The 10057-nt window shown below is 47.2% G+C and overlaps 1 pseudogene; it reads right to left on the bottom strand.

Moving 5' to 3' along the window:
- Positions 1 to 8128: 8128 nt before the first annotated feature.
- LOC126497056 (tubulin alpha chain-like) lies at positions 8129 to 8932 on the bottom strand (annotated as a pseudogene).
- Positions 8933 to 10057: the final 1125 nt, after the last annotated feature.

The following is a 10057-nucleotide window of genomic DNA, read 5'->3' as shown; positions in this document are numbered from 1 at the left end:
GAGACAGACATAGGTTAGAATCTTGCTGGTAAACCACAGTCAGGTGGTGATACACAGATTTAATAGAAATGGGTTAATCAAGATGTGAGAATTAGCCAATAGGAGGCTAGAGCTAATGAGCCAGGCAGTAATTTAATTAATACAATTTCTGTTTGATGATTTGGGGGGCTAAGCTAGCTAGGCAGCGGGACAAGCAGCCCGACACCCAACCCACTACACCTGGGAGTCATGATGAGTAGCTGTGATTGAACCAGAATCTTCTTGCTCCATTTTTTAAATGGAGAATCCCTTGATGTCTAAGCCCCTCTGCCTTCCAAGTCTATACATTTCCCAGCCATTCCAATAAATCCGAAGGCCTGAGCTACCATCTCCCTTATGGGCTGTCTCCTTGCTTCCAATTTTGGTGCCTGTGGCTGAGTAGTTTCATTCAATTCCAGGTGACAGGCTCATGATTTTCAGGTCATGCTCCCTATTTGAAACCCTCCATTGTCTTCTTGCAATCCCTAGAATGAAGCTCACGGTCCACAGTCAGAAACCCGCCATCTCTGCAATCTCGCCTCCTCCTCGGGTCTCTGCACTCGCCCTCAGTTTCCATTTTTGTCGATCTCAATAACTGTGTTTCTTCCTCCCTTGGGGCCTCAATCCACATCCCTCCTCTGGTATGGAAATTACATTTCTTCTGGTTCCAGCCTCCTACAGTCCCGGTGATTTCCACTCCCCCGTTTGTTTTTGGCTGATACTGGCTCATTTTTAGCATCCCCCGTCCAGAGTCACCACAAGTCATAGGTATGCAGTACCTGTTGGTTGCCCTTTGTACACTACTTCTGGAGGGTGGAGATTATAAGGAGCAAGAAGACTATCAGTTCCCGTTCTTGGGGATCCCCAGTCTAGTATGGAAGAAGAGATTCTGTCTTCCCAGATGGATGTGGCTGCCAGAGTCATCAAGAATTGAGCAACAGAGCATTGACAGACAGTGCCTATAAAGAGTGTGAGGTGAGTGCTGGAGGAAATCTACATAGATACAAAAGCTTTAAGTTGGCTGGAAACCTGTTCTTCCATCATGGACACACTGGTCACTGCCCACTGCCAGCACAGTATACCTCACTGCATGCAAAACTCCCACATGACCTCTGAGCACTGGAATGGCGCGGTGAACTGAACGCCTGTGGCCCATATTCAGCAAGCTGACTTTCTTCTAAATGTCCAGCCATGCCTGGAAGCTGGGAAAACCTGTCTTACCTCTGTTGCAAGTTGTGCCCCTTCTGTGAGCCGCCCCCCCCCAGCCTCCTTACTGCCCCCTGAAGCTCCAGGGTCCCTCACCAGTGCCACAGTTCTTTCACTAAAGGCTACTGGAGCAATGCTGCCATGCTAGCGACAGCAGACTGAATGCACCAGTTAAACTGTCTTGATCCCAGTTAAGACTTAAAGATTGCAAGTAAATATCGTGCTTGTTAAGCCGCTCCGTATTTTGAGACATAGAGTGCCTGGTGTATTGTCTCAGAAAAGCTCAGGAAATACAGTGGATATTGAGGATCAGGCTGTTGTTGGTTGGAAGACAAGCTGTTCATTTTCTTCTGATAATGGGCTTGAAGTATGAAAGTCAGAGCCTGCCATGTAAAAGGTGGCTGATAGAGGACTCCCCAGTGGTAGGGAAAACTTGGAAATTGCTGGTCAAGATGCTTAGAAAGCTCTCCCAGCTACCATGAGCCCCTTGCTCAACAGTTCATTGTGACATGTGAACACACGTGGAGTTCCGTGCATCAAACCACCGCCTCCTGTTGAGCCCCTCTTAGGACCTGGGGAAATGCACTGAACCGAGGAAGAAGTCTTCAGTGGCCCTGAGAAGGGTGCAAGTCCATTTGCACGAGAGACTCCGAGGTCCTCAGAACCTAGAGTAGGTTCTCCAAGTGTAAGCCAAGAACCTGGATAGACCCTACTCCTTGTTTCTACCTCCCAGGCAAAGGAGGAGGGCCTCCCTGCCCACTTCAGACTGCCACCTGTAGAACAGGTCTCAGCTCAGAGAGGGCCCCAGATGAACTTGAGCAGTGGGTAGGGATCTCCGGTTTTCCTTCCTGCTGGACTGGGGCAGCAGAAGGTAGGTCCAAGAGGAGACGCACTGTTATTTGAGGTGCTGGAAAGCTGGCATGCTCTCTGTCTCTTAGGCCCAGTTTCCACAGAAAGTGGGGAGAGGAGGAAACCACAGCACGTGCTAGGTGGAGAGAAGGTATCAGAGCTCAGAAGACTCAGTAAGGCCTGGGAAAGCCACGCTAAGGGGCTGTGAGCGATGGCCTCCTGACAGTATACCTGTCCCAGTCCACTTCCAGGACACCCTAAAGCCCTGCAATGTGAAAGGTCAAATATTGCTCCTTTCTGCAGACACCTGGCACACCTGGGCCATGCAGTCTCCTCTCTAAACTTGATCCCCGCAGGTTGCTGTTTTACAAAGTCAGAATAAAGAAAAATAGGTTTTCATGGGTCATTCTGCTTACTGGAATGACTTCCTCAATGTTAAGTAATTACTAACTGTCGGGCGACGGTGGCGCACGCCTTTAATCCCAGCACTCGGGAGGCAGAGGCAGGCAGATCTCTGTGAGTTCGAGACCAGCCTGGTCTACAGAGCTAGTTCCAGGACAGGCTCCAAAGCCACAGAGAAACACTGTCTCGAAAAAAAAAATATTACGAATACAGCCCCAAAGAGGCTGACAAAAGACTTCCCAAACAGTGGCTTCTTCTGCTAAAGGTCGGACCTACTAGCAGAGTGACGTTTCCCTGGCCCTTGGTACGCACCCTTGACTCCGCCTCTGGGCGCTGGTCTTCCCTTCTCTCTTACCAGAGGTCCCACCCATCACTTAGCATGAGCTGTTATTTTTACACATATTCTTTGTGCATACCATCGAGAAAGAAACCCATGATTACTGTAATTCTCCCATCTCTGAGGTTCTCTTCTTTTTCAAACTTGTTAATCCTCAACTGTGACGCATTTGCCTTCCTAGATTATCAGCCTGCTTCATTTCCCCTGTATCATTTTCCTAACCACTGCTGTGCTCTTCATTTTCGTTTATCTTTCTTGATGCCTAACTCTTGGTTTCTGTTGTGGCATTAGCACACTGAGGTAGTTGATCTACAAGCTTTGGAAATTGTTGCTTCTGGAAATTGTTGCTTCTGGAATTAACATAGATAAAGACTTGAGTTTTGTAAACTCAAGGAAAACAAAGCAAAACAAAAACTCCCAAAGGCTGGGAAACCAAAGCCTCTTCCAAGACGCGCTTAGTCAACCCTCTTCAGACCTTTCTGTCCTGCCCTTCAGTAGCTGAGCCAAGCAATCCAACTCCCACAATGCTCCAGCCTAGGCACACAAGGGGCAAGGCAAGTGGAGGGTATGACTGGGTTGGGGCGGGCGGGGGGGGGTTCATTCTGGGCAAAGGAACAATAAGAAACAGGTTGGCAGCAGTCCTCCTCCCGGACACAGCCCTAGACAGCGCCCAGAGCTTGGCAGAACAAAGATAGTACTGTTCTTTGCCTTGTGCAGGGAGCTGCTGTTTTCAAGAGCGAGAGATTTTAATGCCCTCATGTTTGTTTGTTGCTGTTTTTGTTTGTTTTAAATCTTTTATCCTATAAAGACTCAAACTGCATTGTATGGCCCACATCCTGCCTCTTCATCTTTCTTTTGTAAAGCTCATCAGGGGCATTTGATGGCTGAGCAGCTGCTGACCACCAGAGCCCAGGCTATCAGGCTCATGCAGGCTAAGCCCCATCCTAGGCCTGGATCCGCTGCTGACTTGGCTCTTTTGATTCCAGTTCCCGGACTGTGTGGCTAGTGTTCCTGACTTCTTCCCTCAGCCCCCTCACTTTCACAGTCCCCAGCCCTGCAGTGGGACACTTTTGGAAATTTACATTTGTGTTCTCCAGCTGTTTATACTATGTCTCTGGACTTCTGAGGAGGAGTGCAGATTGTTGGTGTGAGCTGCAAGGCTTTGGGATTCTGTCCTAACGGGAGCAGGTGTACAGAGCCCTTTCCCCCAACTACACAGTCCTGCATGCAGATGCAGTCGGGTGCTTGGGTGCTTGCCTTCTGGTTTTCCATGCCTGCCATTGAAGACTGATTTTAGATATGTCTAAAATGGTCCAAGGTGTCCACCAGTAAGGCCCCAGGGTGCTTGCCCAGAGACCAAAGGTACACGGCCAATGTCTTTGGGGAAATTCAGTTTGTCTGATCAAGAACTCTGTTTTGCTAAGTCTTGTACCTTCCTTTTGCCTGGGGTTGGAGTAAGAAGGAAGAAGGGCTTCAGTTTCTTTATCTCCATAAGGAGCTGTTTCATGACAGGTAGAGAGAAAGAGGAAGAGAATACACATGCTGTCCACAGGTACATGGAGGCCAGAGGTAGATGTCGACCTTCTTTCCACTGACTGTTCTTAACATTTTGTTTACTGTGTGTGTGGGTGCCATGGCGCATGTGTAGACATCAGAGGTCAACCCAAGGCTTTCAGAATTGGTGGATTTCAGACTTGGTGGCAAGCACTTTGTCCACATGGAGCCACTTGCTGGCTTCCCACCTCACTTTTGGACTCAGCTGAACCTGGAACTCTGGTTCAGCTTGGATGGCAGACCAGCAAACCCCTGAGACCCACCTGTCCCTGCTTCCCATAGCACAGGGGTTACAAATGCGCACTGCCTTGCCTGGCTTTTTATGTGGTCTTCAGGTTTGTGAAGCAAACACTTTACTGCCTGAGCCCCTCTTAAAGCACAGCTCACAACAACTCTATGTAGATAAGGAGGTAAAGTTTTACAAAATAAATACATCCGGTGATTCAAATGAGGTTAAGAAATAAAAGGTTGCTCTTCTGGTCTCTCTGGCCACGGTGGCAGAAGAAAGACGAAGAAGGGAACATCATCCTTTGGAAGTTGTTGCAATGATATCCACACATTGTGCTACCTCTGTGGCTCTAAGGCAGTGGTTCTCAACCTTCCTAACGCTGCCACCCTCTAATACAGCTCCTCATGCTGTGGTGACCCCAACCATAAAATCTTTTTTGTTGTTGTTGCTACTTCGTAACTGTAATTTTGCTGTTATGAATCATAATGTAAATATCTGTTTTCCCACGGTGTTAGGCAACCCCCGTGAAAGGGTTGTTTGGCTCCCAAAGGGGTCATAATCCATAGGTTGAGAACTACTGTTCTAAGGCCTATCATCTTCAGAAGTTGAGGCAAAAGTGGCTGCCTTGGCCAGGTTCAAGAGAAAGTTCAACTGGAATGCCATGGCTACAGAGAGAATATGCCAAGACAAGTGAGACACCTAAACACTGCTTATCACAGATTCAAACTCCTGAGTTAACAACGCTCTAAACCCCAGAGGATGACGACAACACCAACTCACCTTGAGGATTTCAACCTCAGCCATAAAGTAAATGAAGGGGCTCAGGCAGGGCTCGCCCTTCCCCCATCCCTCTGCCTTGCTAAAAACCGTTAGATGACATTCTTAAAGCTAGCCACAAAGGTCAATTCCCTTATTTGGCCACTTCCTCCTCCTGATTCTGACTACCAAGGTCCAGCTATCGAAGTACTGAAATCTAACAATCAAAAGTCCCCTTTTGCTACTCCAGTTAACTTGTCCAATCAAAATTAAACAGCTCATCCTAACACGGGGTCTTCCCTTTGTCCTTTATAAACTGCCATTTTCCTATGTGCCACATCTGTCTCCTCTCTGTCCAGAGGCAGTCTTTAATCCTGCCAGAGCAAATGTCCCTTCCCCCCTCCCTTATTCCATTCTCCTTCTCCCTGTCCTTTATCTTCTGTCTTTGTCTCTTATTCCCTGCCCTTTGTCCCTCTGGGCAAATCTCCTTTGTGTTGAGAACTTGATTTTAGGGTCTCTTGTTTCCCAAGGATACCAGTTCTTTTAGTAAATCTTTTGGTTTCAAAACTGCAGAAATTACCAGCATCTTAAAATGTATTATTCCCATTGTCAATCCAATCACTAAAAACTACCATATCTCAAGACATCACCGTCCCAGTTCTAGCTCAGCAACAATCCAGAACTTCATGACAAGGCAGTTCATGTCAAGACATTGCATGTCCTCTTAAGTGTCCCTCTGCTCTTGTGAGATTCCTTTCATGGGATGGGGCAATCCTTCACTGTCACACTGTGCAGTTCTAGGGTGACAATATTCTTCAGGGCGTCTGTTCTACAGGACATTTGGGGTCTTTTCAAAGTGCTTTGAGTAAGACTGGGGTATTTAGTAGCAGAGCACTAGCCTAGCATGTACAAGGCTCTAGGCTTAATCCCAGCACCAACACACACACACACACACACACACACACACACACACACGCACGCACATACACACACACACAAAGAGAGAACTAAAAAAAATTAGCCTTGAACACAATTATTTAGCCAGCACACTTTCAAGGAAAGTGCTCGCCTATCCGTGTTTTGTTTTAACATGAAGGTACGTGAATTTAAATGAATGTAGGTATACATTCATGTTGGACTGTGGCATTTTGAGGTAGTAGAGTATGGTTTAACTCTTATCTAAGAGTTAAGATAAACAGTTGTGTCCGCCTACCTTCACACCAGCTGAAAATGAGAGTTCCAGGTTTTCCACATGACTGAGGCTTTTCTATTGAACTTTTGAATAACTATTTTTACCAAGCAAATGCCCCTTGCAAGCAAGAGACTATAAGCTATGTAGTGAAGCCGACAGTTGTTCTGGACCATAAAGCCCTCGTGTCTCAACCACTTTCACCCTAAGTACTGGCTCACCGTGTACCTTTCATGAAAAAAAAAAAAAAAAGCTTCCTGTGGCGTGCACTCTCTGGGGTCTTGTCTAACGCATCCCAGGACCAGCTCTAGGTGGACGCTGAGCAGGTTGTGCATGCGCCATCCAGGCACGGCCTCCTGCACAGGGACTGAAGTGGTACCAGGATACTGGACAGCTGAATTGCTTATGAAGGTGGGTGGGAAGTTAAGAGGGAACTGAGCGTAAAATCCTTGGTCTCAGAATGGTGATTATTTTGCTCCAGGCAGCAAAGGAGAGCTGAGTTCCAATGGAGCCAGCGACAGAGGTGTGAGTTGTTAGAATCATCATGGGTGAGCTGTCACACAGTCTTAGTCAGAGTTCTATTGCGTGAGAAGACTCCATAACCACAGCAACTCTTATAAAGGAAAGCGTTTATCTGGGGCTTGCTTACAGTTTCGGAGGTTCCGTCCATTGCTATCATGGTGGGAAGCACATTGGCACCCACGTAGACATGGTGCTGGAGAAGTAGCTGAGAGTTCTAATCTGGATCTGCAGGCAGCAGGAAGAGGGAGACCTCAAAGCCCACCCCTAGTGACACACTTTCTCCAAAAAGGCCACACCTCATAATCCTTTCAGATAGTGCCACTCCCTGGAGATGAAGAATTCAAATCCATAAGCCTATGGGGGCCATTTTTATTCAAACCACCACACTCACTGACTTGGTGACAAACATCTGCTCCTTCAGGCTCAGACAAGCAGACCGCACCTCTGCCAGCCATCCGTGAATCTTTGCCCGAGTAAAGTTTGATCTGGTGGTCGTGGCATACACCAATAGTGTCCTGGTTAGATTTTCTTTGTGTATTAAATTGACACTAGTCAGGCATCTGGGTAGAGGAACCTGAACCGAGAAAATGCCTCCTTCAGATACCTCTAGACAATTTGGGGGTATGGCAGGCTTTCGTGATTGGATTCACAATGGGAATAAGCTGTTAAGGCGTTGATAATGTTCTACTTTATAAAAACATCTGGCTTTGGCATGGCTGGGTCTTCTTCTTGGGGGCCAGCAGTGGGAAGACTACTTAACGGCCACATGCTGTCTCTACCTATCCTTCCCTCTTCACTGTGTGGTGCTTTCTCCACAAAGTGACTCCTCACCTACCTCCTCCACTCCCTGCTCTGGGACAAGCAAGCAGACAATGCAATTGAGAACAGGGGACTGTGTGCAAAGAATGTGACCCGTGTAGGAGCCCTGGGCCCCTGTCACATCCTGGAGAGCTACTGTGGCCACTCTATTTATTTTTCTTAAAGCTTTTACTTTGAGACATCATGGAAACAAAACTACACATGGAGAAGACATGATCACAGAATAAAGACAACACAATTAGAAGCATCAATGCCTGTCACCCAATGTTGAACCTGAAGTTCTGGGAGTTTGATGTGATCCAGGGACTGAAAGAATGGATTGGTATTCCTCCCTTTCTTCTTCACACTCTCCTTCAAAAGAATCCATACCAATCTCCTCATCATCCTTCTCTAGGACAACCATGTCCTCAGGGGTCTCAGAAAACTCCCCCTCCTCCATGCCCTCACCCACATACCAGTGCACAAAGACACACTTGGCATACATCAGATCAAACTTGTGGCTGTGGTATTGTTCCTCATGCACACAGCTCTCTGGACCTTGGCCAGGTCTCCACCAGGTACCACAATTAATGCCAACCTTGAAGCCAGTGGGGCACCAGTCCACAAATTGGGAACTGCACTTGGTCTTGATCATGGCAATGGCAGCACTGACATCTTTAGGAACCACATCACCATGGTACAACAGATAGCAAGCCATGTATTTACCATGGTGAGGGTAACATTTCATCTCTAGTCTGGCTCAAAGCAGGCATTGGTAATCTCTGCTACAGAAATCCATTCATGGTTGGCTTTCTCAGCAGAGATGACGGGCTTCTATGGCCAGAGGGAAGTGGATGTCAGGATAGAGGACCAGGTTGGTCTGGAACTCAGTCACTTTGATCTACATTCAGGGCTCCATCTCATCTGAGGATAGTGGTGATGGAAGACACAGATGGCTAATAAGGCAGTTAAGGTTAGTGTAGGTCATGCTCACAGTCAAGGTTTCTACAACAGATGTTACAGATGGCTGAACTGTTTACCGTAAGACACAATCAGAATGTGCCAAGGTGCATCACAACATGCTCCATGCTGCATCACGGCAGCAGGCACATGAGGCAGCTGGTCACTTGGACCTGCAGTCAGGCAGCAGAGAGGGTTGGGAGTGTTCTGCTCACTTCCCCCGTCTTATTTAGTCCAGAACCCCCCTGCTCATGAAAGAGTGCTGCTCACATTTAGGGTGGGTCAGCTAACCTCAGCTAACCTAATCTAGAAACTCCCTCACCCACGTGCTGACGTTTGTCTCTTAGAAGATTCAAGACGCTGTTAAACTGACACTTTTGTCCAAGGAGGGGGCTTGCTAACACCTCCCCCAGGGCTCTCCGGTGTCCTGCCCCTCTCCAGTAACCCACTCTCCACCTCTGACCCCCTTTGCCCTACCAGAGAAAAGAGGTACAGCTCAAGCTGACGTCCCACCCAGCAGGTTCTGTGCCTTAGTCCTGTTACAACATCACAGATACTCGGCCACATCTCGGGCATCTGGCCAGTGTGAGTTTACTAAGGGTTTTTATTCAGGAGTGAAGGTTGGATTTCCTCAAATGTTTGCTTTTTCTGCATCTAACAAAGACATCACATAGCTTGTCTTTTTTTAGACCATTATTGTGACAATTAATTACTGCTGGAGAGGTGGCTCAGTGGTTAAGAACACGTACTGCTCTTGTAGAGGACCCAGGCTCAGGTCTATGTCAGGTGGCTACAGCTGCCTGTAACTCCAGACACTCTGGCCCTCTTCCGGCCTCTGCAGGCACCTGTATTCACATGTGCATACCCACACACAGACACACTTATATACACCTAAAAAATGTTTTCTGGTTTGTCTTGTTTTTTGAGACAAAGTCTCACTATGTAGCTTTGACTGTTTTGTAGCTTACTATGTAGACCAATCTGGCCTCAAACTCACTGAACTCTGCCTCCCTCTACCTCCCAAGAGCTGGCATGTACCACCATACCAAGGCATACTTAAAAAATATTTTTTAATGACAAATTAGATGTCCCCTCTCTCCAAAAGTTAAACTAACCTTGAATTCCTGTGTTAAAATTTTTCTTATCCTTTCAATATTGGATTCGATTTACTACAAGTTTATTTTAAAAAATTTGCATCTATATCCGTGAGAAACACTGATCTGAAATGTCTTTTCCT

The sequence above is a fragment of the Alexandromys fortis genome, unplaced genomic scaffold, assembly GCF_014885135.2.
Source record: "Alexandromys fortis isolate MF-2015 unplaced genomic scaffold, M_Fortis_MF-2015_v1.1 scaffold_25, whole genome shotgun sequence".
NCBI classification, from domain to species: Eukaryota; Metazoa; Chordata; class Mammalia; order Rodentia; family Cricetidae; genus Alexandromys; species Alexandromys fortis.
The sequence above is the reverse complement of the archived record's forward strand: the minus strand, read 5'-3'. Positions and strand labels throughout refer to the sequence as shown.